Source organism: Podarcis muralis, chromosome Z (assembly GCF_964188315.1).
Source record: "Podarcis muralis chromosome Z, rPodMur119.hap1.1, whole genome shotgun sequence".
Lineage (NCBI taxonomy): Eukaryota > Metazoa > Chordata > Lepidosauria > Squamata > Lacertidae > Podarcis > Podarcis muralis.
The window spans coordinates 26,350,281-26,358,020 of NC_135673.1; positions in this window are offsets into that span (position 1 = coordinate 26,350,281).

A 7,740-nucleotide genomic window follows, 5' to 3' on the forward strand; every position below is an offset into this window, starting at 1 on the left:
ACCATATGATCTGTGTACCTGTTCTATCTGCTGCCCAGGTAATTCCTGGTGATGGGCAACTTCAAGACTCTCCTTTTTAGAGGTTCTTTTTGAGGGAGAGGGGTGCTTCCAAGCAAGTGTGTATTGTGGGATGGGTGCTCGTCATGCATACATTATTTTTTTTTGGCAACAACTACACAAAGTCCTTGGGGTGAAAATGACAGACTGTATTGCACCCAGCTCCCACCCACCCCTTTAATCCAAATTTACATTTTCTGGGAAATTTTTGATAAGACATGTTGCCAGCAAGCCATTTGCAATAGCTGAATGAAACTTCATAATATGCACACTTTCAAGACTGAACCTCGCTTGAAAATAGCAACATTTATATATACCTGAAAATTCAGGTTGCCTAATTATAGCTGACCGGGTGCCTCTTGCACAACAAACCCAGTCCACCACAAAAATTAAAATAAATACATCACTGTTTGCATTAAAGAAAATGATGGGGAAACGATGCTGTATAAGAACTGCTTTAGGCAACATGGTCTAGCCCCCGCAGCAGATAAACCAGGATGAAAATGTGCAATAAATAAACGGAACGTCATGAGAAAACGGGGAGGAAGTCCGCTTGAACTTTAAAACCGGGTCTGGACTGCCCTTCAAACAGAGGACTGTCTCTGTAAAGTTGGGCACATGGTCCGGAATGGAAGAAAATGAGAGCCAATGTAACGGTGAAGAGTTTTGCGACTATGACTTTGGAGGAGGGAAACCAGAGTTCGAATTCCCCACTCAGCCATGATGCCTGCTGCGTGACCTCGAGCCACTCACTGCCTCTCTCAGCCTAACCTACCTCACAGGGTTGCTGCGGGGATAAAATGAGAAGGAGCAGAACCAGGCGCAGGAGTTCGCGCTCATTGGAGGAGGAGGTGGGCTATAAATGCAGTAAACAAGAGAAAGAAGTGGGGGCGGGGAGAGGAGGACAGAAGTAAGCTGGCAAATGCACCCCTGCTGGGCTAGGCGAGCTGACTAGAAAGTTACCCGGCAAGTTTCGCCCGTGCCAGGCTGAACTAAGCTGGGCGCTCCCTTTCGCTGCTCCCTTACCTGGGCAGCTGCTGCTGCTACCGTCGCCGGCCAGACCTTCCCGATGCCGGGGAGCCAGCAGCTCGGTGGGTTGAATCAGCAGCAGGAGCGGACGCGCACTCCCAAGTGCGCAAGAACACCCCTGGCGCTTGCCGCCGGCGACCAGCCTTCTTGGCAATAGCGCAGCCGCCTCTGCGCCTCTCGCCTTCTGCGCTTCTCCGCTCCTCCTCCTCCCAACACAGCCAGACCTAGCAGCCCGGCTGCAGAGGCGTGAAAACCCGGCCTGGATTCCAGCATCCAGACCTTTGGCCAGAACTCTATGCCTCTTTGTGTGTGTGTGTGTGTGTCGCGCGCGCCCAAGGAGCGAGCAACAGGCGGAAAAACCTGGGCTGGGCGCAGGGGACAGCACGAGCGACACTCCCGCTAAGGTGGGCTGGGCTGGCCGGTCTGTGCAAACAAACATTGCAACATTGAAGGCAAATGAAAAAGCCCCGCTTCCATCTTTGGCTGTCTGGAAAATGGGCAGCGTTGCACAGACTAAACTGGAAGTCGAGGATAAATAACTAAAGGGGGAAAGGTGGTGGTGCCCCCTCCCCACCCACCCTTGTCGGTATGGATCACTTGTGAGGCTTGCGTTGCAATGCTATCAGTTTGCTGAATCATAGAATTGCAGAATTGGAAAGGACCCTGAGGGTCATGTAGTCCAAACCCTTGCAGTGCAGAAAACTCAGCTAAAGCATTTGTGACAGATGGTCATCCAACCTCTGCTTAAAAACTTTCCTGAGGCAGACCATTCTATTGTCAAACAGCTCTTACTGTCAAAAAGTTCCTCCTAATGTTTAATTGGAATCTCATTTCCTTTAAGGGTTAAACCACAGAGCCTAGGACAGGGTGAGCTCCTGTTGCTCAGTCCCTGCTCCTGCCAACCTAGCAGTTTGAAAGCACATCAAAGTGCAAGTAGATAAATAGATACCGCTCTGGTGGGAAGGTAAATGGTGTTTCCATGCGCTGCTCTGGTTCGCCAGAAGCAGCTTAGTCATGCTGGCCACACCAGAAACAGCTTAGTCATGCTGGCCACATGACCCGGAAGCTGTACGCCGGCTCCCTTGGCCAGTAAAGCGAGATGAGCGCCGCAACCCCAGAGTCGGCCACGACTGGGCCTAATGGTCCCTTTGCCTTTAACTTTTCTTTAACTTTAAGCCATTGGTTCGAGTCCTACCCCCCCAAAGCAGGAGAAAACAATCCTGCTCCATCTTCCACGTGACTGCCCTGTAGATATTTGAAGTTGACTATCGCATCTCCGGTCAGTTTCCTCTTTTCCAGGCTAAACACAACCAACCGCCTCCTAAGGCTTGGTTTCCAGACCCTTAATCATCTTGGTTGCCCTTCTCTCCACACATTCCAGCTTGTCAATATCCTTCTTAAACTGTGGTGCCCAGAACTGGATGCAGTACTCCAGGTGATATCATAATGATTTGTATTTTTGTTTGCTATTTTATTATATTATTAGTTTCATAAAATTTATATACTGCTTGGGGGTGGGAGCTCAGCTTCATAGTTATGCTTTGTGGAGGGAGTTTCACTATCCCACTATTGCTTAAGGAAGGGAGATAATTGTTTCCCCCAAATAAGTGGGGGACATCCCTCCCCCACTCTTTTCAAGACACTTCGATTTTTTTCTTGTTCCCCTCACTTTATTTTGCATTTCCTCAATTTCCTTCTCTTTCCTTCTTTGCCATTTCCCCTACCTTCTTATTTCTACCTGTTAATTCTTATTTTCTCTTCCCTCTTTCATGTTCTTTCTTTTGGTTACAAATAGTGTGTGGTGGGTGGGCAGTGTGCTGTCTGGTCCGTCCCCCCCCCCCTTCAGGACACCAGGAGTGCAGTTAGGTGATTTCGACTGTGCTAGCTTCAACATCTCTCTTCATTTCTGTATTGTTTCGTGGTCTCTTACAGTATAAAGGTAAAGGTAAAGGTACCCCTGACCATTAGGTCCAGTCACGGACCACTTTGGGGTTGTGCGCTCATCTCACTTTATAGGCCGAGGGAGCCGGCGTTTGTACGCAGACAGCTTCCGGGTCATGTGGCCAGCATGACAAAGCTGCTTCTGGCGAACCAGAGCAGTGCACGGAAACACCGTTTACCTTCCCGCCAGAGCGGTATCTATTTATCTACTTGCACTTTGACGGGCTTTCGAACTGCTAGGTGGGCAGGAGTTGGGACCGAGCAACAGGCGCTCACCTTGTCACGGGGATTAGAACCGCCGACCTTCCGATCAGCAAGCCCTAGGCTCTGTGGTTTAGACCACAGCGCCTTCTTACAGTATATCAATTATTAAATATTACATTACATTACAGGCTCAAGCCCTCTACTGTATATATGTCAGATATCCTGCTTGAGTTCTATGTGGGCAACAGCAATACAGTGGTACCTGGTGTTACATACGCTTCAGGTTACATACGCTTCAGGTTACAGACTCCGCTCACCCAGAAATAGTACCTCGGGTTAAGAACTTTGCTTCAGGATGAGAACAGAAATCGTGCAGTGGTGGTAGAGTGGCAGCAGCAGGAGGCCCCATTAGCTAAAGTGGTCCTTCAGGTTAAGAACAGTTTCAGGTTAAGAACAGACCTCCGGAACGAATTAAATTCTTAACCCAAGGTACCACTGTAGATAGATATAGGTACATACATATGCTTCAGGTTAGATAGATATAGGTACATAGATAGATATAGGTAGATAGATATAGGTACATACATACGCTCGGGTTACATACGCTTCAGGTTACAGACTCCGCCAACTCAGAAATATTACCTTGGGTTGAGAAATTTGCTTTAGGATGAGAACAGAAATCGTGCTCCGGCTGCGCGGCGGCAGCAGGAGACCGCATTAGCTAAAGTGGTGCTTCAGGTTAAGAACAGTTTCAGTTTAAGAACAGACCTCCAGAATGAATTAAGTTCTTAACTCGAGGTACCACTGTACTAAAGAGGAGGAAGCTGACAGGCAATGATGCCACCCCCAGGACTGGTTGCAGGTAAATAAGGAGGTAGGCAGGTGAGGGCTGGGTAAGGGCAGACTGAAGTTGGTGGGGCAGTGCCCCATTTGTCCTAATGGAGCAGCCTGCGTGTAGGATATGTTTCACTGAAAGGCAAAAATGCCATGTTTTAGTACTGTTTAAAAACCCCATGCTCGTGTTAAGTAGGGATCTAGTGCTCTCTAGTGGTAGGAAGGAAGCATCGCTACTATTACTAACTTCTGAGCTGTCTTTCAAGAGTGGGTAACATTTGGGCTTGTCAGTGGTATCTACTTTGTTTTCCCCTGAAATGCTGACACCCACAAAGTGAAGCCAGGTGGAAAATACTGACTCAGGAAGGGGGACATAATTTTTTTGGAACAAGCTGTCTCTTGAGTGCATGCTTAGCCCAGCAGTTTATTTTCAGTGCCCAAACTGAAAGTCTCTCTCTCTCACTCCTTTCAACCACATATCTTTTACTGCTTCCCTTAAACTTTTTTTAAAAAATCTCAGTGGCCTAATTTAGCATGTGAGGGCAGGAGGAAGAAGAGTGACAATTGTTGTCAGTATTGGAAAACCACTGGGAGGTGGAAAGCCACACAAGTTTCAAGGAGATACAGGTGAAACTCAGAAAATTAGAATATCGTGGAAAAGTTCATTTATTTCAGTAATTCAACTTAAAATGTAAAACTAATATATGAGATAGACTCATGACATACAAAGCGAGATATGTCAAGCCTTTATTTGTTATAATTGTGATGATTATGGGGTACAGCTGATGAAAACCCCAAATTAACAATCTCAGAAAATTAGAATATTGTGAAAAGGTGCAGTAGCTATTCAATCCATAACACCTGCAATGGGTTCAGTAGGAAGCACAATCATGGGGAAGGCTGCTGACCTGACAGTTGTGCAGAAAGCCATCGTTGAGACCCTCCATAAGGAGGGAAAGCCTCAAATTGCAGAAGAAGTTGGATGTTCCCAAAGTGCTGTATCGAAGCACATTAATGGAAAGTTATGTGGAAGGGGAAAGTGTGGAAGAAAAAGGTGCACAAACAGCAGGAATGACCACAGCCTGGAGAGGATTGTCAGGAAAAGACCATTCAAATGTGTTGAGGACTTTCACAAGGAGTAGACTGAGGCTGGAGTTAGTGCATCAAGAGCCACCACACACAGACGGAACATGGAGATGGGCTTCAAATGTTGTATTCCTCTTGTCAAGCTGCTCCTGAACAAGAAACAACGTCAGAAGCATCTTGCCTGGGCTAAAGAAAAAAAGGAGCTGGTTTGTTGCTCAGTGGTCCCAAGTCCTTTTTTCTGATGAGAGCCGCTTTTGCATTTTTGGAAACCAAGGAACCAGAGTCTGGAGGAAGAATGGTGAAATATACTCAGAGTCGCAAAGTGATTTCATGCTCTTTATTCAGCTCATAGTGGTGAGGAGGAATGAATGACTGTCCCCTCAAGTATCTGCTTTATATACATTATTTACACAATGGGCTGCACATGATTGGCTAATTCCGGAATTCTACTGTAAGCCAATCAGGTTGTGGATTCACTTCTATCTGGAGCATGATTGGGTAGTTCCTGCCAACCAATCATACTGCTGCATTGTTCTAGGACCAATCAGACTGCTGCATTCTGAATCCTATTGTTCTAGGACCAATCAAACTGCTGCAGTTTGGATCCTATTCAACTCAGTACATAACACCCCTCCCCTCTAAGTTCCAGTCCTGCCCGGGAGGTCGCATTCATAGTCCTTGAGGTACGCCGGCGGCCTACGTGTGCGTTGCGGCCTGGGGTGTTCCCTGGTCCGAGGTTCAGGTTCTGGCTCGTGTTCCAAGGATGCTGGCTGTGATGGGGCTGTCTGGTCTGGCGCAACCGGCTCGCTCAGTCGTGGTTCTGGTTCCGGTGTCCTTTCGGCCTCGCAGGTCCTCTCTGTATTGACTGATTCTGCCTCTCCTGCTGGCCCCTCGTGCTCTATGGGCCTCACTGCCCCTCTGTTCCCTTGGGACTCCTCTGCCCTTTCCTCCTCCTGGTTCTCTCCCGGGAATCGTCGCCGTATCTGGTCGCAGTGGCGGCGCCAGCATTGCCCCCCATCTGTTAGCACCTCGTACGACATGGGGCCAGTGACCCTGGTGACTGTGGTAGGTACCCATGCTGGGCCTGCCCCAAAATTCTTTGCATACACTGGGTCCTGGGCCTCGAAGGTCCGGGGGTTCCTGCCTTCCCCCACCACTACCTCATCCTGAGCTCTATCGGGGTGAAGGCGGTCCAATCTGATTGCAAGGCGCCGACCCATTAGTAGTTCAGCGGGGCTCTGGCCAGTCGTTGAGCTGGGGGTGCTGTGCTGTGCTAGAAGGAATGTGGCAAGGCGGTACTCCCAATCCCCTTGCGTCATGCGGCGAAGGGTGTCCTTGGTGGTCCGCACCATGCGTTCTGCTTGGCCATTGGTGGCAGGGTGGAATGGCGCCGAACGGATGTGGCGGATGGCGTTCTGTGCTGTGAAGGTTTGGAATTCTCCTGACGTAAATGCAGTCCCGTTGTCTGAGACGAGAGTGTCAGGGAGCCCGTGGGTTGCAAACAGCCTGCGTAGTACCCGGATGGCTGCGGACGTAGAAGTGGACGGTACCAGTGCGACTTCCAGCCATTTGGTGTAGGAGTCCACCACTATGAAGAATGTTTTCCCCTGAAAGGGGCCCGCAAAATCCACATGCAGGCGTGACCATGGTGCTCGGGCGGACTCCCAGGACTGGACTGGGGCCCTTGGGGGATCTGGGCGGGATTCTTGGCAGGCCTGGCAGTGTTTGACCCAGGCCTCTATCTCTCCGTCGATCCCCAGCCACCACACATAACTCCTGGCAAGGGCCTTCATTCTTACTACCCCTGGGTGTGTCTCGTGTAGGGCTGTGAGGACCCTTTTGCGGAGGGGCTGGGGAACAACGACCCTGCTTCCCCATAACAGGCACCCCTTGTGGGCCGACAGTTCATGCTTGCGGGTTGTGTAGCCGGCGAATTCTGGCCCGGGGCTGCTGCTGGGCCATCCCCTCCACACCCAGTCCAGGACCCGGGAGATGACCCTATCTTTCTTGGAATGCTGTGCAACTTCTTGTGCCTGAATGGGGCGGTCGGGAAGCAGCTCCAGGCTCATAACCTCTTGTGCAGGTGCTGGGTCGGGGCCTGTTTCTGGTAGTGGTAGCCTGCTGAGGGCATCCGCATGGCCCATCGCCTTCCCAGGACGGTAAATCAGTGCATACTGGTAGCTGGCAAGGAAAATTGACCACCTGAGGACGCGAGGAGACAGCACTTGGGGGGTCTGCTTTTCAGGGGCAAACAAGCCAAGCAACGGCTTGTGGTCCGTCACCACGGTGAAGGGCCGCCCGTACAAGAAATCATGGAATTTTTTTACTCCCTTCACGATTGCCAGACCCTCCTTGTCGATTTGCGAGTAGTTCCGCTCGGTTGCGTTGAGTGTCTGGGAAAAGTATGCCACTGGTACCTCTCTTCCATCCGGGAGTTGGTGTCCCAGGACAGTGCCGATTCCATAGGGCGAGGCGTCGCATGCTAGCACCACCGGCAGCCTCTCGTCGAAGTGTGCCAAGACCGAGTTTGAGACAAGCAAGTCCTTGACTGCCTGGAATGCGGCCTCCTGGCGCTGGCCCCACACCCAA